Below are 26,819 nucleotides of genomic sequence, written 5' to 3'. Positions count from 1 at the left end.
TTTACTTATTTACAGAGTTATCAGTTCTTTCCTTAGATAACATCATGTACCAGATAACTTTATTTTTTGATAACATTGGTGAACTTCTTTTAGGAGGACTTCAGAGAAGAATTATTACATATGGATTCCATCAAATGTTTAATTAATTTACAATGTCAGACATAAGCACACATAAGGCTGTAACCCCAGTTGCAGTACAAGTCTGCAACTATCTAAAATCAATTCACAGATTACTTTTTCCAAAAATGAATATTACATAAAAGGAACACAAAAATTTCAGTTAGATCATGAGTATAGTGACTCAGGCCCTTTCTTAACATGGGGAGTTTTAATTTAATTCATCCTAATTTTGAAAGTAATTATTTGATGCTGTCTTGGTTAGAATAATTGAGATTAGTGCCCAAATTTTATTTCCAGAACTTACCAGTATTTTGTTTGTGTGCTTGCTTATTTTAGACAAGTTACTGTCTTTCTTAACCTTAGATTTTTTTATATTCCTTTCAAATATATAGTGAGTATGTGTGGTATGTGTGTACTTCATGGAATATAGGCCCCATGTGGTACTGACAGTGGCAGAAGGGATAGACAGAGTAGCTAGAAGCCCAGGTGCAATAAACAGTTTGATTAATTTTTTGTTGACAGCAAGTGCAAAAATAAGGTCAACTACTTAACAGTACACACTCCACCTAGATTTTCACTAGTTGGGAACTGGGGCTAAGTAAACTATGATGTATCAGTATTATGCAAAATGATGTACTGTTTAAAAGGATGATTTAATTTTATGTCTGCTATTATGGAAAAATCTTCTAAGAATATTCATAAATGAAAAGAGATTATTACTACATAGAATATTACATCTATATTAAAATACACACAGAAAAATTCTGTTACAATTCTGTACATTTTTATACGTATTTTCTCAGAAAAGTAGGAAAAAGTGACGATTTCACCTGGGAAGATAAACATCAGATTTAAAATAGTGGTTACCTCTAGGCAGAACACTCATTTTGGACTGTTTATGCATCAGAAAAAATCTAAACTTAATGAATATTGTCTGGTGATTTTAAAATAAGAATGTATTCATCACGTATAATAACAAAATAAGTGTTTTTATATTATCAAACACCTTCCAACAGAAATACAGGCTGATTCCATGTAGGTGTTCAGTAAGACATATTGTAATAAAACATCAAGTATCACTTGTAATTAGTACATATTTGGAATGCACACTATTTGAAAACAGTTTGTTTTCTCAGGTAAAATATTTCTACAATCTTATTTATCATTACATTTAATTTAGAAGATTACTTACACCTTATCAAATATTAACCTTTCTTATACCCTAATTATCATAAGTACAGAATTAGAGCTCGCTGGATTAATCATTTATTTTTCATAGGACCCATGTAAACTGAACTAATGCTAAATTCCAAACAAATAAACTATACTGGTTTTAGTTAGTCTATTAGTCAGGGCTGTTTTAGAGTATAAGTGACAAAGGCCTAACTCAAATAACTTAAAAGAAAACTATGAAGAAACATTGGAGTTGTTAAAAAAAAAAATGAAGATCACTTTGCAGGTACCAGAGAAGCTTTGAAAACGTCAAGAACTGAAACCTTGACCTACACCTCCAGGGTTCTCTCTTATCAGCTATTCATCTCTGATAGGCATTTTTCATTGGTAAAATGTTTTAAAGGTAATCCTCTCAGTGAGGGGGTGAGTAGGAGTGGGGTGGGATGGGGATAGGACTATGGTTTTCAGAGCTTGAGGATGAAGGGTGAGAATCCAGGAGTGGTTGTCCCACTAAAATCTTGCCATTGGAAGTCAGAATGATTCCTTCTCAAAATGAGTAGGGCGTGAGGAGAGCTGTGTAGAGTTCTAGTACATGCTACTACAATGAGAATGTCAGTAGGTATACAATGCTTTATGTGTTAACTATTATTGCTTGCTTGTTATGCTTCCAAGTCTGTTGATCTGGGTTTTCTCTTTAATATTGCTTGATAATTTTATATGTCTGCATTTGGCATCTTTTCTCTCGCTGAAGCATACTTTTTGCTATTTTACCCAACCCCCTAATTTTATTTTTGCTTTTTCATTCAGAAGACTATCTGGAAAAGTCAAAGATCATCCATATAAATATGTATAAGTATGTATTATGAAAAAATTTTAAATGGAGTTTTTATAAAGGCTTAACACTGTTGTTACATAAGCTTGTAAATGGTTTGTACCTTAAGGTAATGGAAACATCAAACAACAGTTAGTTGTTTTTAGAGCATACACCTTGATTTGTATACACTGAACTGCAATTATTGACCTGCATAAACTGAGCAGGAAATAACAAGAGACTTTATCCTTGAGCTTAGTACCTGCCTGTCATTTTATCCCCACTGGCATGGTATATAACAAAAATAAAATAAAACAAGTGTTTATGAATCAGAACTGCCTCACTGGCCTGCTACAAGGGCCCTAGACTGGGACTTGCAGAGCATATTCTGCTGGTTTCATACTTTTTTTTTGCGGTATGGCCTCTCCTGCTGCGGAGCACAGGCTCCAGACGCACAGGCTCAGCGGCCATGGCTCACAGGCCCAGCCACTCCGCGGCATATGGGATCTTCCTGAACTGGGGCACGAACCCGTGTCCCTTGCATCGGCAGACGGACTCCCAACCACTGCGCCACCAGGGAAGCCCCTGGTTTCATGCTTTGACTTAGCTACTAGCAACTGTGGCAGCTTGATGTCTTCATTGCTTTCCCAGTTTCTTATTACTACCAAGGACGAATGGGTTAAACCTTTCTGAGGGAATAGAATAGTGTTCAATACATTTCTTTTTCCATAGACATCTTATTCTTATCCTTCCTTACATATGACCCTTATATTTTTACTCTCAATTTTTGGCCTCTTTTCTCCTCTGTGACTATGCCCAATTATTCTTCCTATTTCTTTCTTCTGCTTTTATCTATTGCCAGTCCAAAGGGTCAGTAAAAACGTTCAGTTATTCTGTATCTTAAAAAAGTATCTTAACCTCACTTTTCATTCAAATTTCATATTTTATCTTTTAAAAGTATTCTCAAAATTAAATGTACCTTTTCTGATCCCAGTTTCTCATATCCCACTCATTCATCAAAGTACTACAAACTTATTTTGTCCCCATAAATTGATCTTAATAGGGAAGTTAAAGACCTTCAAGTTGCCAAAATCAATAATCTGTTTTTAGGCTTCGTTCCTACAAAATTTCCACTGTTTGGCAGCATCTTCTTGATACTCATTTCATCTTTAATTCTATGGTAATACTGTATTCTGCTTCTCCTCTTGTCTCTCTTAATGTCTCCTCCTCAATTTTCCTTTTTTTTTTTTTTTTTTTAGTTTATTTATTTATTTACTTATTTTTGCCTGCGTTAGGTCTCCATTGCTGCAGGCGGGCTTTCTCTATTTGCGGTGAACAGGGGGCTACTCTTCGTTGCGGTGCACGTGCTTCTCATTGCGGTGGCTTCTCGTGGCGGAGCATGGGCTCTAGGCGCACGGGCTCCGGTAGCTGTGGTCCGCGGGCTCTAGAGCACAGGCTCAGTAGTTGTGGCGCACAGGCTTAGATTCTCCGCGACATGTGGGATCTTCCCGGACCAGGGCTCGAACCTGTGTCCCCTGCATTGGCAGGTGGATTCTTAACCACTGCGCCACCAGGGAAGTCCCTCAATTTTCAAACATTTGTCACTTTGATATTTACTTAAAGCATTTCATGTTAGAAAGCTTAATGTGTACAATATGATGAGTTAATTTTGATACATGTTTATTTTGCAAATGATTATCCCAGTAGGTTTAGTTAAACCCGCCCCCATGCATCACCTCACATCCTTTAGTTCTTGTATCCATTTTCCTCTTTTTTCTCTGCTCTTTTTCTTTGCAATGATATCCCTTCACATAATTTTGACTTTTATTTGTATGATTACAATATCCAAATTACTATTGCTGATAATAGCATCTCCTCTGAAGTCTAAGACCTTATTTCCAAACTCCTGTTGAACACGTTTTTGAAGATCTCTCTCATAGGTACTGCAAACTTACGAGGTTTATACATGAAATAATAGTACTATCTTTCTAGCCTGTTCTTTTTATTTTCTATCCCAGGAAATGGCCTTATAACCTACCAGGTTAATCAAGTTATTGATCTTATTGTCCTTCTTAACCATTGTATCTCCCTTAATCCCTGCATGCAGTCTTTTTCAAGTCAAAAGTTTCTGTCTCTCCAGAGTGTCTTTGGAATCTTTTTATTCCATTCCAAATAAATTTTCATAGATGAGATCTTTCTTTTTTTTGTGGTACGTGGGCCTCTCACTGCTGTGGCCTCTCCTGTTGCGGAGCACAGGCTCCGGACGCGCAGGCTCAGCGGCCATGGCTCACGGGCCCAGCCGCTCCGCGGCATGTGGGATCCTCCTGGACTGGGGCATGAACCCGTGTCCCCTGCATCGGCAGGCGGACTCTCATCCACCGCGCCACCAGGGAAGCCCAATCAGATCTTTTGTAAGGTATTGTTATTTTCTAATTTCTTTCTAAGTGTTCTGTGACACCTCATCATTTCTCATCTCCCAACCATTCTCTCAGAATGCTACTAAAATTTTATTCACAATAAAAATCTTTTTGTTGTAATCTATTGTTCAGTTACTGAAATGAGATAAAATTTCCTAATATGAATCACTTAGAGTCCTTTCACTCATGTGTAATATTATCTATATTTTCCTAAAATGCCTGTATCTTGTTAATAGAATCCTTTCTAACCTTGTAGACTTAGGTCAAATGCCAAACCCTTCCTGAAGCCTTTTCTAATGCCCTGGGTCAAAAATTCTTCTATCCACTTGGCTCTGTAACTAAACTACAGTTCTCACCAAAATGTATCACAAATTAAAATTTTGTTGTTCAAAACTTTTTAGTTTTGGGTTTTTTTTTACTTATTTTTAATTTTATGTATAGCAAAATCTATTAAGATCTGTTAATCCCATACTTCTAATTTACCCTCCCCTCCCCTCCCTTTCCCCTTTGGTAACCATAAGTTTATGTTCTATATCTGTGAGTTTCGTTTGGTATATAGATTCATTTGTATTATTTTTTAGATTCCACATGTAAGTGATATCATATAATATTTGTCTTCACTTAGTATGGTATTTTCTAGATCAATCCATGTTGCTGCAAATGGCAATATTTCATTCTTTTTTATGGCTGAGCAATATTCTATGTATATGTATGTGTGTATATATATACACACACACTCATATAAACACATCTTCTTAAACCAGTCATCTGCTGATATACTTTTCAGTTGTTTTCATGTCTTGGCTATTGTAAATGATACAGCTACGAACATTGGGGTGCATGTATCTTTTTGAATTACAGTTTTCATCTTTTTTGGATATATACCCATTAGTGGGATAGCTGGATCATATGTTAGCTCTATTTTTAGTTTTTTTAAGAAACCTCCATACTGTTTTCCATAGTGGCTGCACCAATGTACATTCCCACCAACAGTGTAGGGGCGTTCTTTTTCCTCCACACCCTCTCCAGCATTTATTATTTGTAGACTTTTTGGTGATGGCCATTCTGACTGATGTGAGGTGATACTTCATTGTGGTTTTAATTTGCATTTCTCTAATAATTAGCAGTGTTGAGCATCTTTTCATGTGCCTCTTAGCCATTTGTATGTCTATTTAGGTCTTCTGCCCATTTGTTGACTGGGTTGTTTTTTTGATACTGAGTTGTCAAAAAAACTGATATGAGCTGTCTGTATATTTCAGATATTAACCCCTTATGGGTCACAGAGTTTGCAAAGATTTTCTCCCATTCCATAAGTTGCCATTTCATTTGTTGGTGGTTTCCTTTGCTGTGCAAAAGCTTTTAAGTTTGAATAGGTGCCGTTTGTTATTTTTGTTTTTATTTCTTTCACCTGGGAGACCGGCCTAAGAAAACATTGCTACAATTTATGTCAGAGAATGTTTCGCCTATGTTCTCTTTTAGGAGTTTTATGATGCCATGTCTTATACTTAGGTCTTTAAAGCATTTTTTTTTACTTTTGTATATGGTGTGAGGGAGTGTTCTAATTTCATTGATTTACATGTAGCTGTCCAGTTTTCCCCACACCACTTGCTGAAGAGACTGTTTTTTCTCCACTGTATATTCTTGCCTCCTTTGTCATGGATTAATTGACCATAGGTTATTTCTGGGCTCTCTATTGTGTTCCACTGATCCATTTGTGTGTTTTTTGCCAATACCATGCTGTTTTAATTACTATATCTTTGTAGTATTGTCTGAAGTCTGGGAGGGTCATGCCTCCAGCTTTGTTCTTTTGCCTCAGGATTACTTTGGCAATTTGGGGTCTTTTGTGCTTTTATATAAATTTTAGGATTATTTGTTTTAGTTTTTTGAAAAATGTCATGGGTATTTTGATAGGGATTGCATTTAATCTCTAGATTGCTTTAGGTAGTGTGGCCATTTTAACAATATGAATTCTCCCAATCCAAGAGCATGGGATATCTTTCCATTTCTTTGAATCATCTTCCATTTCCTTTATCAATGTTTTACAGTAATCAGCATGTAGGTGTTTCATCTCCTTGGTTAGGTTTATTCCTAGTGTTTTATTTATTTATTTATTTATTTTGATGTGATTTTAAACAGGATTGTTTTTTTTACTTTTCCTTTCTGATATTTCATTTTTAGTGTAAAGAAATTTAACATATTTCTGTGATAATAATCATGTATCCTACTACCTTGCTGAATTCACTTATTAGTTCTAGTAGTTTCTATGTGGAGTCTTTAGAGTTCTCTGTATAAAGTATCATGTTATCTGCAAATAGTGACAATTTTACCACATTCCTTCCAATTTTGATACCTTTTATTTATTTACTTTTTTATTTTTTCTTGTCTGATTGCTGTGGTTGGGACTTGCAGTACTGTGATGAATAGAAGTGGTGAGAGTGGGCATCCTTGTCTTATTCCTGAATTTAGCAGGAAGGCATTCAGCTTTTCACCATGGAGTATTGTGTTGGCTGTGGGTTTGTCATAAATGGTTGTCATATCATGTTGAGATATGTTCCATCTATACACACTTTGGGTGAGAGTTTTAATGGGTGTTGAATTTTATCAAATGCTTTTTCTGCATCTATTGAGATGATCATGTATTTTTTGTCTTTTCTTTTGTTGATGTGGTGTTTCACACTGATTGATTTGTGTATGTTGGATCATCCTGGAGACCCTGGAATGAATCCAACTTGGTCATGGTGTATGATCCTTTTTATGTATTGTTGTATTCAGTTTGCTAATATTTTGTTGAGGATTTTTGCATCTATATTCATCAAAGATATTTTCCATAATTTTCTTTTTTTGTAGTTTCTTTGTTGGTATCAGTGTGATGGTGGCTTCATAGAATGACTTTTGGAATGTTCGCTCCTCTTCAGTCTTTTGGAATAGTTTGAGGATAGGTGTAAGTTCTTCTTTATGTGTTTGGTAGAATTCCCCAGTGAAGCCATCTAGTCCTGGATGTTTGTTTGCAGGGATTTTTTTTTATTATTATTACAGATTATTGTTCACTTCTAGAGATCAGTATGTTCAAATTATCTGTTTCTTCTTAACTCAGTTTTGGCAGGCTGTATGTTTCTATAAACTTGCCCATTTCTTCTAGGTTATACAATTTGTTGACCTATAACTATTCATAGTATTATCTCATGTTTTTTTTGTATTTCTGCAGTATCGGTTGTTATTTCTCCTCTTTCGTTTCTTATTTCCTCTCTCTTTTCTTCTGGGTGAGCCTGGGTAGAGGTTTGTAGATTTTATCTTTTCAAAAAGCAATTCTTGGTTTTATTGATCTTTTCTATTATTTTTTGATCTCTATTTTATTTGTTTCCTCCTTGATCTTTATTATTTCCTTCCTTCTGCTGACTTTGGGTTTTGTTTGTTCTTCTTTTTCTAATTGTTGTAGGTGGTAGGTTAGGCTGTTTATTTGAGATTTTTCCTGCTTCTTGAGGAAGGCCTGTATTGCTATGAACTTCTCTCTTAGAACCGCTTTTGTTGCATCCCATAGATTTTGTAAGGTTGTGTTTTAATTATTGTTTGTCTCAAGATATTTTTCTGATTTCCTCTTTGATTTCATTGTTGACCCATTGATTTTTTTCGTAGCAAGTTGTTTAGTCTCCATGTGATCATTTTTTTCCCTGTTTTTCGTTCTCTGGTTGACTTCTAGTTTCATACTCTTGTGGTTAGAAAAGATGCTTGAAATAATTTTTATTCTGTTTAATTTGTTAAGGCTTGTTTTGTGTCCCAGTATGTGGTTTACCTTAGAGAATGTTCCATGCGCATTTGAAAAGAATGTGTATTCCATTTCACTTAGGATCTCTGTTGCCTTATTAATTTTCTGCCTGGAAGATTTTCCATTGATGTCAGAGGGGTGTTAAAGTCTCCTACTATTATTTTATTCCTGTCAATTTCATCCTTTATGTCTGTTAGTATTTGTTTTTTATATTTCGGTGCTCCTTTATTGGGTGCATATATGTTAATGAGTGTAATATCCTCTACTTGTATTGCTTCCTTTATCATTATATAGTATCCTTTGTCTTTCTTTATGGACTTTGTTTTAAAGTCTGTTTTGTCTGGTATGAGTATTGCTACCCCTGCTTTCTTGTCATTTCCATTTGCATGAAATGTCTTTTTCCATCTCCTCACTTTCAATCTATATGTGTCTTTCACCCTAAAGTGAGTCTCTTGTAGGCAGCATATTGTAGGTTGTTGTTTTTTTATCCAATCTGCCACTCTTTGTTAATGGAAAATTTCTCAATGGCACAAACCAAAGCACTGTGATATGCAGCTCTTGACACACTTACTTTTACTAAAATTTTGCTGAATTAAGTATTATGAAATCCCTATACTTGTATGTATATACACCTGGCCTTACAGTTTGTACCACTGGTCTACAAACATTTGGTTATTAGACCAACAATGAGACTCAGATGTTGTTTACATTACTTATTTTTATTCCTTTTCTCTCTAAGTTTGGCAGATTCCGTACCAAACCTTAGGGTGGCTTAGTTGGATGAAATTAATTTTCAGAAGCCAATGCTTTTCTACTCTTTTTATGACTCTTGTTTAGGGTCTGTAATCTTTTTATTGTGTACAACCTGTAGTCAGCAGATGGGGATAATTCTAGGCATCCTAGACTTTTCTCATGGGGGAGTTGATTCTATGATCTCTTGAGCAAATCTCTAAAGTGGCAGTTTTCACAGGCATGACACTGTATCTAGAGACTATTTAAGATGAAGAGTTTCAAAAATTGCAATTATCAAAAAATGATGAAATGTTTTTGAGAAGAAAACACCAAAATGGGATTCTGAAAACCTGAGTTCCAGTTCTGCATTTTTTTATGACAGTAACAATTTTTATTTGTATTTACTGTATAAAATAGAGATAGAAAAATATTTCTATATATCTCTATATGCAGGTTTTGTCACTTCTGTACAGTGTATGAACCCCACTTACTTATTTGTAATGGAAATAATTCCTACTCTAGAGAGTTGTTTTAAAGATTGAGCAAGGGGCTTCCCTGGTGGCGCAGTGGTTGAGAATCTGCCTGCTAATGCAGGGGACACTGGTTCGAGCCCTGGTCTTGGAGGATCCGACATGCCACGGAGCAACTAGGCCCGTGAGCCACAACTACTGAGCCTGCACATCTGGAACCAATGCTCTGCAACAAGAGAGGCCGTGATAGTGAGAGGCCCGCACACCATGATGAAGAGTGGCCCCCACTTGCCACAACTAGAGAAAGCCCTTGCACAGAAATGAAGACCCAACACAGCAAAAATAAATTAATTAATTAATAAACTCCTACCCCCAACATCTTCTTAAAAAAAAAAAAAAAGGAGTACAGGCTGTACATTTAAAAAAAGAAAAAAAAGATTGAGCAAGATAATCTTTTAAAGCACATATAATAGATTCTGGCATATGTTTAGCACTCAATAAAATGTACTCATATACTACTGAAATGTCTGAAGTTTCTTAACAATAATGGCATAAATAAGAGATTTTTTTAACATCTTTATTGGAGTATAGTTACTTTACAAGGGTGTGTTAGTTTCTGCTGTACAACAAAGTGAATCAGCTATATATATACATATATCTGCATATCTCCTCCCTCTTGAATCTCCCTTCCACCCTCCATATCCCACCCCTCTAGGTGGACACAAAACACTGAGCTGATCTCCCTGTGCTATGTGACTTCTTCCCACTATCTGTTTTACCTTTGATAGTGTATATATGTCCATGCCACTCGCTCACTTCATCCCAGATTACCCTTCCCTCTCCCCATGTCCTCAAGTCCATTTTCTACATCTGCATCTTTATTCCTGTCTTGTCTTGCTCCTAGGTTCTTTAGAGCCATTTTCTTTCTTTCTTTCTTTCTTTTTTTAGATTACATATATATGTGTTAACATGCAGTGTTTGTTTTTCTCTTTCTGACTTACTTCACTCTGTATGACAGATTCTAGGTCCATCCACCTCACTACAGATAACTCAATTTCCTTTCTTTTTATGGCTGAGTAATATTCCATTGTATATACGTGCCACATCTTCTTTATCCCTTCATCTGTCGATGGACACTTAGATTGCTTCCATGTCCTGGCTATTGTAAATAGTGCTTCAATAAACATTGTGGTACATGTCTCTTTTTGAATTATGGTTTTCTCCAGGTATATGCCCAGTAGTGGGATTGCTGGGTCGTATGGTAGTTCTATTTTTAGTTTTTTAAGGAACCTCCATACTGTTCTCCATAGTGGCTGTATCAATTTATATTCCCACCAACAATGCAAGAGGGTTCCCTTTTCTTCACACCCTCTCCAGCATTTATTGTTTGTAGATTTTTTGATGATGGCCATTCTGACCGGTGTGAGGTGATACCTCATTGTAGTTTTCATTTGCATTTCTCAAATGATTAGTGATGTTGAGTATCCTTTCATGTGTTTGTTGGCAATCTGTATATCTTCTTTGGAGAAATGTCTATTTAGGGCTTCTGCCCATTTTTGGATTGGGTTGTTTGTTTTTTTGATATTGAGCTGCATGGGCTGCTTGTAAATTTTGGAGATTAATCCTTTGTGGTTGCTTCATTTGCAAATATTTTCTCCCATTCTAAGAGTTGTATTTTCGTCTTGTTTTTGTTCCCTTGCTGTGCAAAGGCTTTTAAGTTTAATCAGGTCCCATTTGTTTATTTTTGTTTTTATTTCCATTTCTCTAGGAGGTGGGTCAAAAAGGATCTTGCTGTGATTTATGTCATAGAGTGTTCTGCCTATGTTTTCCTCTAAGAGTTTTATAATGTCTTACATTTAGGTCTTAAATCCATTTTGAATTTATTGTTGTGTATGGTGTTAGGCAGTGTTCTAATTTCATTCTTTTGCATGTAGCTATCCAGTTTTCCCAGCACCACTTATTGAAGAGTCTGTCTTTTCTCCATTGCTTCTTGCCTCCTTTATCAACGATAAGGTGACCACAGGTGTGTGGGTTTATCTCTGGGCTTTCTATCCTGTTCCATTGATCTACATTTCTGTTTTTGTGCCAGTACAATACTGTCTTGATTACTGTAGCTTTGTAGTATAGTCTGAAGTCCGGGAGCCTGATTCCTCCAGCTCCGTTTTTCTTTCTGAAGATTGCTTTGGCTCTTCAGGGTCTTTTGTGTAGATTGCTTTGGGTGGTATAGTAATTTTCACAATGTTGATTCTTCCAATACAAGAACATGGTATATCTCTCCATCTGTTTGTATAATTTTTAATTACTTTCATCAGTGTCTTATAGTTTTCTGCCTACAGGTCTTTTGTCTATTAGGTAGGTTTATTCCTAGGTATTTTATTCTTTTTGTTGCAATGGTAAATGGGAGTGTTTCCTTAATTTCTCTTTCAGATATTTCATCATTAGTGTATAGGAATGCATAAGATTTCTGTGCATTGATTTTGTATCCTGCTTGTTTACCAAATTCATTGCTTAGCTCTAGTAGTTTTCTGGTAGCATCTTTAGGACTCTCTATGTATAGTATCATGTCATCTGCAAACAGTGACACATTTACTTCTTCTTTTCCATTTGGATTCCTTTTATTTCTTGTTCTTCTCTGCTGTGGCTAAAACTTCCAAAACTGTGTTGAATAATAATGGTGAGAGTGGGCAACCTTTTCTTGTTCCTGATCTTAGTGGAAATGGTTTCAGTTTTTCACCATTGAGAATGATGTTGGCTGTGGGTTTGTCATATATGGCCTTTATTATGTTGAGGTAAGTTCCCTCTCTGCGTACTTTCTGGAGGGTTTTTATCATAAATGGGTGTTGAATTTTGTTGAAAGCTTTTTCTGCATCTAGTGAGAGGATCATATGGTTTTTATCCTTCAATTTGTTAATATGGTGTATCACATTGATTTGTTTTGTGTATATTGAAGCATTGCATTCCTGGGATAAACTCCATCCTTGCATTCCTGGGATAAACTCCACAAATGATCATGGTGTATGATCCTTTTTTTATGCTGTTGGATTCTTTTTGCTAGTATTTTGTTGAGGATTTTTGCATCAGTGTTCATCAGTGATATTGGCCTATTGTTTTCTTTTTTTGTGACATCTTTGTCTGGTTTTGGTTATCAGGGTGATGGTGGCCTTGTAGAATGAGTTTGGGAGTGTTCCTCCCTCTGCTATATTTTGGAAGAGTTTGAGAAGGATAGATGTTAGCACTTCTCTAAATGTTTGACAGATTTCGCCTGTGAAGCCATCTGGTCCTGTGCTTTTGTTTGTTGGAAGATTTTTAATCACAGTTTCAATTTCAGAGCTTGTAATTAGTCTGTTTATATTTTCTATTTCTTCCTGGGTCAGTCTCAGAAAGTTGTGCTTATTTAAGAATTTGTCCATTTCTTCCAGGTTGTCCATTTTATTGGCATATAGTTACTTGTAATAATCTCTCATGATCCTTAAAGATGTGTGGATAGTATTTAGGGGGACCATGAACTTCATTGAGGAAAACATATATCTCTATTAATTAATCTCTAGGGGAAATTTATCCTTTCCATCTATTGTCAGTGAAGTCAACCAACTTCAGTAGAACTACAGTCTCTATGACGAGGTCACAAATAAAAACCACAGACCCACGCACCACAATGAAGCATAGCCCCCGCTCACCGCAACTGGACAAAGCCTGTACACAGCAATGAAGACTCAACAAAGCCAAAAATAAAATAATTAAATTTATCAAAAGAAAACCCCACAGATATTATCATATACTACAGCTGTTGCAGATATTTTAAAATGTAATGTATATTCATCACTACTTCAGATTACATTACTTATTACACTTGCTGCTAGGTCTTATTCTTTAATGTCAATAAAGAAACACATATATAACCATATCTCAAATTTCTATTTGTAAAAGTATTTTTTATAATTATATTTAGATATAATTGGCTTCCATTAAAATCCTATATATTTTATTCTGTGTTTTTAAATACATTTTTCTGGGAAATAGTATATATACTTTACCAGGCTGCGTAAGAAGTATGACACAAAAATTATTAAGAATTCCTGTCATAGTAGTTCAGCATGAGAACAGTAAAACTGGATGTAGTCTATGAAGCTGTTCACTTTCAAAGGAATTCTTTTGCGTGTGTTTAATTATTATTATTGAAATGGAGCAGCCTTTCAATGCTGACCAATTTTTGCCAAACACACCCCACAAAAATGTCCTTGATTGCCCTTATTCAATGGCTCTAGCTGCCCATGGCATAAACACTTTAAACAGATACTCAGCTTTCTTAAGTTTGATATTGGTTCTTAATTAAAATGGAAAGCAATTACAACTTCATTTGTGCCATAAGAACTTAAAATCCTTGCCTCCAAATATAAAACTGTAGAGAAAAGCATATCATTTAATGCCAATGGATAACACCAAAGTTGACTCTCACTTTGAATGTTTATTCAATTTCTTTACAGTCTCTTTTTTTTGGCAGCAAATATAGCTAAGGATATCATGTATCTATTTGTGTACCAGATGTAGCTGACATAGATAAAGAGAAATAGGCTATCAGTGTGCTCTTACCGAACATTTAGTGACTTGTGAAATGTGTCCTGAGCCATTTTTTTCCCCTGCAGTTTCTCTTTCCTCCCAGGTTCAAAGTGCATTATTAATGCCCAGAACCATCAATGTGATATCATGCTCCTAAGTATATCCTAATGTGAGTTTGCTGCATTTGGTAATTTAAAAGGAAAAAAAAAATACTGTAGTAGCAGCAATGACAACAAGAAAAAAATCTTGGGACAAAAAATATTTTGCCCCACAATTATGTATGTTTGGTGGCTGCCTTTTCACCCTATATCTAGAGGTATGCTTCCTGTGTACTACCTATATTTGGTATGTGTATACATAAAAATATCCCAACTCTTAATTTATTATGAATGTATAGTAAATGTCATTTACTTGTTGGTGAGACTATAAATTAGCTCTCCCAATATGCTGATTATTGTTTCATGATATGGCAAGTGTCCCCAACCCCCGGGCCACATTAGGAGCCAAGCTACACAGCAGGAAATGAGCAGCGGGTGAGTGAGTGAAGCTTCATCTGCCACTCCCCATCACTCGCATTACCACCTGAACCATCCCCCCACCCCTTGGTCTGTGGAAAAATTGACTTCCACAAAACCGGTCCCTGGTGCCAAAAAGGTTGGGGACCGCTGTGATACGGAGAACTTGTGGGATTTTTAGATCCCCGCTGTTAGATTTATAGCAGTGTTCAATTGGCAAGAGAGAAATCCAAAAGGTATGGGTATAAAACCAGCTCAGCTTATATGGCTTTTGTTTAGTTCGTGCACATTGACATGGGAACCTACTATCTGAATTGTTTTCTAGGAAATCAATTCTTACTTTCAATAACTTCATAGGCATTTTCATTTTTCACTTGAAAAAAATAAAAATGATATATTGTATCTTCTAATACCATAATGAGGGCTATTCAGTTTCTAATCAGAGGGACAAACATTTTATCATAAAAATCCTGGGAAAATAAAATAATATAGATGCTTATTTGATAGTGTTCAGACTTTTACTGGACCAATCTATTTCTTTAGAAACATTTTATTTACACTGAAAATGAGAACTCATTAGAAAAGTTGCAAAAGGTAAAAAAAGGTAGAATATTTGTTTAGATGAGGAGGAAAAAAAATATCTGGTTCAGAAATCAAAGCTAAAATGTGACATTAAATCTAACAGGATGGAAAATTTATCTCAATAAATTTCCTCTCATGAAAGTTCAGTTGGAAAGATGATGATTTCAAATGTGTCCTGTACATTTTCTCATTTAAAATCATTATCTAAAATATATTTAACAATTCTATATATACACAAACAAATGAAAGAGATAAAAGCCTAAGCTGATCAAAGTGAAAGTGTTCTTTCTAATTTTTACTTTTTTTCTACCATTAGCAGTAGCATTAGTCTCCCTAAGTGAATAGTCGTGTTTGGGGTCAGAAGTCTGAGAATAATAAAAGCATATCAGTATGATATTTCTAAAAGAGAAGATTCTGCTGCCTTTAAACAGTGTTATTACATTTATAATCACCATCTGCCAATCCCTACTCTCTTTTTGCTGGACCTTTTCCTAGTGTTTCTCAAAATACTATTCTCATTGGACATAACTACAGGGTAATTCTAACACTATGTAATTATATTTTAGGAATTAGGGTTATGTGAGGGAGATTGGTGACTGAAAAATACCCCTGTTAGGTAGTATTCAGTAGTAGTTCTACAAAAGAGGATACTTTCAAAAGCCCACCAAACTTTGATTTCTGAATTTATCTTAATAGAATGTGATTATGGCTTTATTTCTGAAACCAATATTTTAGAAATGACCATTAACTTTATATACTACTGAAAATAAATTTTTTTGAGATAGCCTACTTTACACCAACTTTAAGTTATTTCTAAAAGTAAATTTCATTATGTCATTCTAATAACAAGGCTTATCAATACTACCAAAGCTGCCTGGCATAGCACTTAATAACTTTTTTGTTATGGTTTCTCTGCTTGGAAATATCCATAAAATCATAACCTAGTTTCAGTTGATAAAATTGAAAGCATGTTGGTTACTCAGTAATCGCTCTCAGAATAAAGATTTTACATTACTCTAAAGCGAGAGTTTGGGTTCATACTTGATGTAACTAGGATATAGACTGACTGACTCATTCTTAGCAAAAACTGAAATTTATGCAAGGATGAATGTGCCACCTGAAGCTTCCCTATCAAGGTTTTTGTGCTCTACAGTGTTACCCAATCCTTTATTTTTTTGCCTTCATCTATCACCATGTTCCTGACTCCATCATAACCTACTGCTATAATCTACTACAATAAATTGGATGTGGCAGGCAATGAACATAGTACTTGTTCAATACAGTACTGAGTAAATGATAGACCCTGACATATGATATGAATACCCTAAATTTGAATTTGAATCAATGTAGTATCTCTCCTGATGATGAGACTTGTATTTTAGATATTATTTCAACTTTTAGATGTTTCCTGTGCTGAATTTTAAGCATTAGAACAAAGGGGAAAGTATTTAGTGGAATGGAGGCCTTTCTTAGAGTGGTTAGAGGCTGTAAATTATAGTGAAAACTGTCAGGCCAGATTATGAATTCCTCACATGGTGATTTTTGAGATGATTGTGTTTAAGATATTCAATCTCTGTGATCCTAGTTTCTTTATCTACAATAAGCTATTCATATTCTCAGGGATTTTATGAAAACTAAATAGTAATTTAAACATATGTGCAAATATCTGAAAGACAGGAGCATTTAATAAATGGAAGTTCCGTTACCTTGAGGTTATATCATATTAGCAACCACCGTTTCAGCCAACATGTATGATCATTCCTACCAAGTGGCTAATGGGCAAATAGTAAATGAATATGCTCTTACATCATTTGTTATTCTGAATATTATAAAAGAGCTTTTTGAAAATAATAGACTCCCCCAAATCCTTTTATTCCTTTTGGTGAAGCTTTGGCCATCATTATTTTACTAGCCAGAACACTAGTTAACTATATGGTATAATTTATCAGGTAATAGTAGTTTTTAAATCGTTCTAAATTGATGTCTTGACAACATTAATCTCAGTTATGATTACTTTAAAGTAGGTTTCATGTGAATATATGTAAGGCCATGCTTGTTGAAATAAATTATATTAACTCTATGTAAATTATAGGTTCTGGTCTTAACTCAGGAAGGGGATCTTGGAGGTTTATATATTGTTTGTGAAAGATACCAAACTCTTTTCCAACTATAACCCAATATACACAATATTTGTAATAATTACATAAGGTATTGTAAGCCAGTCATGCAACAGAAAATATAAAATGCGCATTATACAACCACAAAAACTAGGAGAGGAAGATAATCCCTACTTATATCTTCAGTGGTAATTAAAACAACTATGATGTGTTTACCAAATTCTGAAATATTTTGTTGATTAGATACCCTATGAAAGTTCGGGCTCTAAAGAATGAATGAAAAGCAAGTAGATTTTGGAGAATTGAACCTTGGAAGGAGAAACTAGCATTAATTGAGATTTTTCCCTATTATGGTGTTATCCTGAGAGAATATTGAAGATGCATCACTGCCACGACAGCTAATACCCAGATTGAAAAAACAAAACAAACAAACAAAGCCATTTACTGACCTGAGGAACTGAGAGACAGAGTCAATCACTGCATTTTGCTTTCATGGTAATCACTGCCACCAGAAAGTGATGAGATTATAAATTATGCCCAAGTCTCTGGCTGGCCCTTCAACAGTACATGCACAAGGAAGATACAAAACAGCCCAGCTAAGGAAAAAAGAAAAAGAATTGGACTGATATTTGAGCTACTACTCAAGACAGATCTTCAGTTTGATTCTAAATATGTTACTGCCTTGCTAAAACAAAAGAGTAATACTCTTCAGAGAAATAAGCAGTATCTATATTATCTACAGCATAATCTCCTCAGTTTCCAAAATGTAATCTAAGATCACTTGTTATGCAAAATAAAACTAGAAATGTGGGGCTTCCCTGGTGGCGCAGTGGTTGAGAGTCTGCCTGCCAATGCAGGGGACACGGGTTCGTGCCCCAGTCCAGGAGGATCCCACATGCCGTGGAGCAGCTGGGCCCATGAGCCATGGCCACTGAGCCTGCGCGTCCGGAGCCTGTGCTCCACAACAGGTGAGGCCACAACAGTGAGAGGCCCATGTACCACAAAAAAAAAAAAAAAATAAAAACCTAGAAATGTGGCCTATTTTCAAAGGTCAACCTCAAAATAACCCAAATATTGTAATTACCAGAGTCCTTTAAAGTAGCTGTTAAAGGTATGTTCAACTAAACAGGCATATATGCTTATAACAAATAAAGTGATAGGAAATAGCTGAGAAATAGAAACTATAAAAAGCTCCAAATGGAAAGTCTAGAACCAAAAAATATAGCCTCTTGGAAAAAAAAAAAAAAAAAAAACAACTCTAGACAGGCATATCAAGAGTTAATGAACTTGAAGATAAGGAAATAGAAATTATCCAGTATAAAAAAGGAAAGACTAAGATTTATATCTAGAGTTACTATTATGTTATATACCTAATAGCATATAATATGTAATACCTACATAAAATATATAGACTAAGATCTATATCTATAGTTACTATTGTGTTATATACCTACATATTATAATATATAATAACATATGATTATATGTTATATTATTATGCATATATTAGAGAAAGAAAGAGATTGAGAGAAGCACCTCAGGGACCTGTGGGACAATATGAAATAGTCTAAAGCATGTAATTGGAGTTCCAGAAGAAAAAGTGAGAAGGGGGCAGAAAAAATTGTTTGAAGAAACAATGGCCAAAACTTCTCACATTTCATGAAAGACATAAATTTATGGATTAAAGAAGGTCATCAAAAGTCAAAATAGGTCAATATGAAGATGAAAATTTCTAGACTCATCACAGTCAAACTGCTGAAAATGAAAGATTAATAAAAAAAATCTTGAAAGCATTCTCACCAAAAAATGGTGTATTATATACAAGAAAATAAAAATTATAATTACTACAGACTTCTTGTCAAAACTATGGCATCCGTAAGACAGTGGAACACCTTTTTTTTAATGTGACAAAATTTTTTTTTTTTTAATTGCCAGTGCTGACTTCTGTGTTTGGTGAAAATATCCTTCAATAACTAAATCTAAATGAAATAAAATACTACTTCATGGAACAAGCAGTAAAAATAAGGAGCTTTTAATCCCAGAGAGATATTGCTTAGCAGCTAAATAACTAAACCTAATAAATACTATTGTTATCTTGTGGTGAAATAGAGAACTAGTGTCTAATATTGAAAAGTGTTTGTGAAAATGTGATATTTTTCAATCCAACATAAATTTCCATTTAGATGAGTTAAAAGTTAAAATATCATTTTTAAGTAATTGATACTCCATAAAGAAGATTTTTTGCATTTTTATAAAATGAGTAACATGAAACAAAAGAATAGTAAAATATGCAGGCATAAGTGGTTTAATATTCTAACTAGTTTTATCCATTTCTTCAGCTATGTTCATTGGCTTGTGTTGTATATGTAAATTTACTTCCTCAACTTTTCGTTTCTTGAGAATAACTGTAGTGAGATAACTTAAAGAGCAGGCTCTCAAGACAGAATGCTTGAGTCAAATCCTCAATTTGTAACTTCCTAATAGTACTTCTTGCATAATTTTCTTAATATGAATGTCTCAGTTTCCTCATTTAAAAAATAGGTGTAATAACATTATCTGCCTTTTAGGGGTGTTGTGAGTGCTTAATACAAAATATGTAAATATGTCAAGCATTTACCATAGTGCTTGACAAATATTAAGATTTTAATAAATGTTAACAGTAGTAGTGGGAGTAGGAGAGGTGATAATAGTAGACTATACCACTATAGTGGTAGAATTATTTAAGTATTCATTCCTACCCTTACACAAACAACAAGAATGCAGGTTCTGTTGGTTTTTCTTTTCTTGAATTTAAAAAATATTTTTCCTAAAAATTACAGGCTATGTATGTACAGGCTACATATATGAATGTTGGTCAAACTTGAGATTTTCTAGGGATGCTTTGTATATTTCTGTCTTACTGGATTTCTATTTTTGTCCTAAGTTTTTAAAATGCAATAGAATAGGATTTAGAGTACGCAGAATCAATTTTACTTTTTTTTGTTTTATTTTTTTAAAGGGTATTTTCATAAAATATTTTTTAACTCTAAAGTCCCTTTGTACGTTTGTGGAAATATTTTAGTGGCAGATATGTGACATACACACAGAAATTGGATACAGGTTTCAGCACCATGCTAAGAGAAAGAGTAGTCATTCCTTTCTTGTAATAACTGGCAGCAGGTTTTATGCTGAAAAAATTAAAGGAAGCAAGATGTAGTACATGTATCTTAAAATTTTGTTTATCATTACCTTGCTGTTGGAAATTATAAGAGAAACAGGCTCTCATCTATTTATGAATTTTTTCTCTCTATGAAACGGAAAGCAAGCCAAATTAATAGTGGCTTGACTCTGATATCATGACTCAAAAGATAATTTTTTACTAGCCAACACAATCCAGCCAGCCAGCCATTCTGTCTTATTAAATATCTTCCCTACATTAGTAAAGTATTTTAGTCCCCATTAATTAAACCTCACTTTCCTCTGGAAATCAGCCAATGAGAATCAAGAATCATGCCCTCATCCATACACATGCACATGTGTGTACACACACACAGTCTTGGCTTTGAACACTGGACATAGACCAGAGCTATTTCAGCTGACATTTTACCTATTTCATCACGAAGCATTCTGAGACTTAATCACAGTCCTCTGACCCCCTCCAATGCAGTAAAATGACGACCAGTAAAGCCAAGGCGTTGCTCACAAGAAAGTGTTGTCAACATGACCATTTAAGAAAAAGTAGAGTTAGGCCCTTGAGAGTTTTCTGTCTCTGGGCCAAGTGTGAAGGAATAGCAGCAGAAAGATACAGGAAATAGATATTTGTTACTTTTTCCTCCCATTTTTGTCCACCCATTCAATAAACCCTTATTTCTTCTTTAGGTGCCCGGTGTTTCTGAGGTAAATGTACAGAAGCAGTTGTGAAAAATAACTTTTATAACAATTTGGTTAAGAAAAATATTATTTTCTTAAAGTGAATTGTAGCTTATTGTGAATGCAGATTAAATAGCCTTCTTGAGGTTATGCTAATGTGTGTCCGTCACCATCTGCAAACACTGGTAAAAGAGCTGATAATAACAAGCAATATCTCAGGAGGACATACAATGAGAAACAGTATAGTCATATATTAAAAAATAGAGAAATCTAAGCATGCATGGTCTTGTATCTGCTTCTTGCCCAACACATGCTCATCTCATGCCACTCCCTCCTGCTCTCCTCTCCCCACCCTCATAGCCCTCCTCTTCTTCAACACTTTAACTCACCAACCTCGTGGTCTTCTTTCATTTCTAGAATGCACAAAACTCATTCCTGCAAAGGGTCTTCAAACTTGTATCTTATCTCACTATATTGCTATTAAGTCTAATAGCAACTAATTTTATATAATCAATTCCATAATCTACTTTTAATCATTTTCTATTAATTCTTCTTCTTTATCACAGAATCTTAGGAAGAAGCCCTCTAGTCAGTTTTATATATTACTAACCATACCTCAAATACTTCAAATTATCTAGACTAGTTTTATCAGGTAAAAAATATTCCTTTTAGTATTATTTTTAGCCAGGTTTATTTCTGTATGGACATTTTACAAGCATATATGCTCCATACTTGCCTGGTCACTGCCATTGGGTCTTTAAAGAAATACGTAGGATCAATGATAGACCATAAAAGCAAAAGATAAAAGAAATGAAAATTATTAAATTAATGATTTCATGATATGTCCAGAAAAGATGGAGACTTGATCTTTATGAAAGCCTGAAAAGAGGTGACAACTAGAATATGTTTTTGAGTTAGAAATGAGTAATCAAAAGGAAATTTTTAAAAATCAAGAAATAAGAATTAATCTGGAATACATTCTAAGAAAGATGAAAGCCTCACCAAATGTCAAGGAAAAATTGGACCTTCCTGTCTACCATTGAGCTGGCAGCACATGTCTTTGTGGTGTTCATACCTCCTCACCACAGTACCACATAGACTCTGCAATAAATAGTGTTTAGCTTAGCAGTCTATCATTTTCCCTATTCAAGTCTCCATTTAAAAAGGTAAAATTTTGCCCCAGGCTTGCTGGACTATTGCCCTACATAAAGATAATTAGACTCCAACAGAACAGAAGCTAATTTATGGGTTTAATGTAGTGCTGCTTTTAGATAGCAATAAAATCCTTTTCTAAAACACGAAGTGCACATCAGTATTAACATAAATCAAGCAGTTTCCAGCCTCACATCTGATGGGTGTTATTTTTTTATTTAAATCCCTAGAGAGTGTACAATATCTATGACTACCAAATAATTCCCTGTTATATATTCAGATGATACTAGTTTACATTTGAGTTGGAATCCAGAGGGTTTCAGGAATTAGAAAATATGAACTGACTTGATTGATTTAGTCTGAGCTTTGCACTTTAAGTCTTAACAGAAAGAAGACTGTTGAATCACTGGATTGCCAGAGTTAAATTTGCTCTATTAACTATAGACTTCATTTAAGTAACCTTGATTTGCTTTCTTTCACTACCTATTAGTTTGTATTTCCTGAATTGCTGATAAATAGAATCATGAAGTATGCACATTTTTAGCCATGCAACTTGCATAGATCATAATTATTTTGTATATATTAATAGTTTATTCTCTTTTATTTCTGAGTAGATTTCCATTACATGGATGGATCACAGTGTCTTTATCTGTTCATCTGTTAATAGACATTTGGGTTCTTTCCAGTTTTTGGCTATCACAAAAAAACTATGAACATTTCTGTACAAGTCTTTGTATGTACAATGATTTCATTTCTCTTGGGAAAATACTCCAAAGTAGAATGACTAGATCACATGGTAGATTACGTTTAAATTTTTAAGACACTGCCAAGATGATTTCCAAATTAGTTATACCGTTATACATTCCCACCAGAAGGGCTTGAGAGTTCCAGCTTTTCCATATTCTTGTTAACACTTGGTATTTAGACTTTTAAAATTTTAGTCATTCTAATTGGTTTGTGATCATATCTAATTTTGGTTTTAATTTGTGTTCCCCTAATGAGTAATGGACCTGAGTCCATCTTTTCATGAGCTCACTTGATATCCCAATATTTTCTTTGTTAAATTTCCTGTTAAATCTTTTGCCCATTTTTAATATTTTTATTGTTGTCTTTTGAGAGTTCTATATATGAATCGTTTATCAGATATATGATTTGCAAATATTTTCTCACTGCCCCTTCATCTTCTTAAGTGTCTTTTTATAGAGCAGGAGATTTTAATTTTGATGAAGTCCAATTCATCTTTTTTCTTTTATGATTATGCTTTCGGTTTTTTATATAAGAAATCCTTGCCTATTCCAAGGTGACAAAGGTTGTCCAGTATGTTTTGTTTTGTTTTCCAGAAGTTTTATATTTTAAGATCTTTGATCCATTATGATTTAATTTTTGTATGGTATGATATATGGATGAAAGATTTTTCTTGCATATGAATGTCCAGCTTTCCCAGAATTGTTCAAAAGTATATAATTTCTTCACTGATTTGTCTTTGCATCTTTGCCAAAACTGTTTTTTTATAAATATGTGAGTCTGTTTCTGGACTCTATTCTGTTTTATCCATCTATTTGTCTTCCTTGACCTCAATTCCATACCATTTCAATTATTGGAGGTTTATAATAAGTTTTGATATCAACAGTGTTAGTCCTCCAACTTTATTGTTTTTTTAAATTGTTTTGGATATTCTGGATCTTTTGCACTTCTATAGGAATTTTAGAATCAGTTGATCAGTTCCTTTTTTTTTTTTTAAAGCCTACTGGGATTTAATTGTGATTTTTTGCAATCTATAAATCAGTGAGGGGAGAACTAACAGCTTAACAGGATAGTACTGAGTCTTCTAATGTATGAGTGCAATGTAACCCTTGTAACTTGGTTTTTTTCCAGAGATCTTTCTATTACTCATTTATAATTTAAATCCACTGTGATCAGAGAATACACTTTGTATAACTTAAACCCCTTTAAATATTTATTGAGACTTGTACTGTGGCTCCAAATATGGTCTATTTTGTGAAGGTTTTTGTGTCCACTTGAAAATAATGTGTATTCTGTCATTCTTGGGGGAAATGTTCTATGAATATAAATTAGGTCAAATTGCATGATGATGGTGTTCGCATTTTCTTAATGCTTACTACTGTTCTGTTTATTGTTCGATCAGTTATTGAAAGAGGAGTATTTAAATCTTTCCCTGTAATTGTGGATTTGTTTATTTCTCCTAAGAGTTTTATTTTTAGTTCATGAATTTTGAAACTCTGTTATTAGGTACATTATTAGGTACATAAACATTTAGAGATTTTTGTACTCAATAACTTGACCCTTTTATCATTATGAAATGATCTTATTTAATCCCCATTAATATTCTTTACTCTAAAATGTATTTTTTTCTCATATTATTGTAGCACTCTTTCTTTTCATTGATGTTAGCGTGGACTATCTTTTTCCATCCTTTTCCTTTTAGTAGATTTGCATCCTTGTGTTTAAAGTACATTTCTTATAGTCAACTTAGAATTGAGTCTTTTTAAAATCAAGTGTAAGAATCTTTATCTTTCAGTCCAAATATGTGTCTTTTACTCCAAACATTTAATTTATTTATTGATATAGTTAGGTTTAAACTGTCTTCTTGTATTTGTTTTCTATTTGTCTCATCTGTTAATTTTTCACTTTTTCTTTGTTATCTGTATTCTTTGGAATGAACTGAATATATTTTATGATTCTGTGTTATCTCCTTGAATATCTGATTTACTATAAATCATTGTTATTTATGTAGCTTCTTTAACATGTGTTAAAAATCTCATACCACACTTTTAAATTGTATATTGTCCTTGGAGGCATTAAGCTGGCACAATCATAGAACTTAAGTCATTTTTTCCTGTCTCTCAGCAACCACTGTCCTTCATTGGCTGATATGCCTTTTATTACAAACCACTGGCTAATAATTTTTGACAAATATTTATTTGTTTCAGGTGGGAGGGAAAATCTGTTCTCTGTTACTCCGTATAAGCCAGAAATTGAGTAGCTGGGGTGACTTTGATCAGCCACAGATGTTTTAGAACCATTATACTTCAGAGCCATTATGTTGCTCTGTGTAATTCCCCTATTGAACTTCATTTTATCTCCTGATGCTATACCCTCGGGCTTAATCTGTCTCCTATGAACTAGTTCTTCAATTTTATATGTATTTTAGTTTCAGCCTTTTGGATTTTCTACATGTATCACTTATATTATTGCTTAAATTGGTCCTAGTTTGAAAGTATTTAAGGTAATCATTTGCAATATATCTCACTTTATAATAGATTATGGATATATTTCTACTTTTAAAGATTTGTGTTTCAGCCATTATCTGTCTGATATGGTGCCAATTTTTATTGGTATACATTGTGTAAACAATCTTCATAATAATTCTTTTATTTTAATTTGTATTTTATATTGAAGTATAGTTGATTTACAATGTTGTGTTAGTTTTAGGTGTACAGCAAAGTGATTCAGTTATACATATACATATATCTATTCTTTTTCAGATCCTTTTCCCATATAGGTTATTACAGAGTATTCAGTAGAATTCCCTGTGTTATACAGTAGGTCCTTGTAGATTATCTATTTTATATATAGTAGTGTGTATATCTTAATCCCAACCTCCTAATTTATCCCTCCCCCACCTCTCTTTCCCCTTTGGTAACCTTAAATTGGTTTCCTATGTCAATGAGTCTGTTTCTGTTCATTTCATTTGTATCATTTTTTTTAGATTTCACATATGTGATATCATATGATATTTCTTTTTGTCTGACTTACTTCACTTAGTATGATAATCTCTAGGCCCACCGATGTTGCTGCAAATGGCATTATTTCATTCTTTTTTATGGCTGAGTAATATTCCATTGTATATATGTAACACATCTGCATCCATTCCTCTGTCGATGGACATTTAGGTTGCTTCCATGTCTTGGGTATTGTAAATAGTGATGCAATGAACATTGGGGTGCATGTATCTTTTCTAATTACAGTTTTCTCCTGATATATGCCCAGGAGTGGGATTGCAGGATCATGTGTAGCTCTATTTTTAGTTTTTTAAGGAACTTACATACTGTTCTCCATAGAGGCTGTATCAATTTATATTCTCACCAACAGTGTAGGAGAGTTCCCTTTTCTCTGCCCCCTCTCCAGCATGTATTGTTTTTAGACTTTTTGATGATGGCCATTCTGACTGTTGTGAGATGATATCTCGTTGTTTTGATTTGCAGTCTCTAATAATTAGTGATGTTGAGCATCTTTTCATGTGCCTTTTAGCCACCCATGTGTCTTCTATGGAGAAATGTCTATTTAGATCTCCTGCACACTTTTTGATTGGGTGTTTGTTTTGTTGACGTAGAACCACATGATCTGTTTATATCTTTTGGAGATTAATTCCTTGTCAGTTGTATCATTTGCAAATATTTTCTTCCATTCTGTGGGTTGTCTTTTCATTTTACTGGTGGTTTCCTTTGCTGTGAAAAAGCATTTAAGTTTAATTAGGTCCCATTTGTTTGTTTTTGTTTTAATTTAATTTATTTTAATTTAATTTATTTAATTTAATTTA

This window comes from Leucopleurus acutus (genome assembly GCF_964270905.1).
Source record: "Leucopleurus acutus genome assembly, chromosome: 12".
Classification (NCBI taxonomy): Eukaryota; Metazoa; Chordata; class Mammalia; order Artiodactyla; family Delphinidae; genus Leucopleurus; species Leucopleurus acutus.
Note: the sequence above shows the minus strand (reverse complement) of the source record.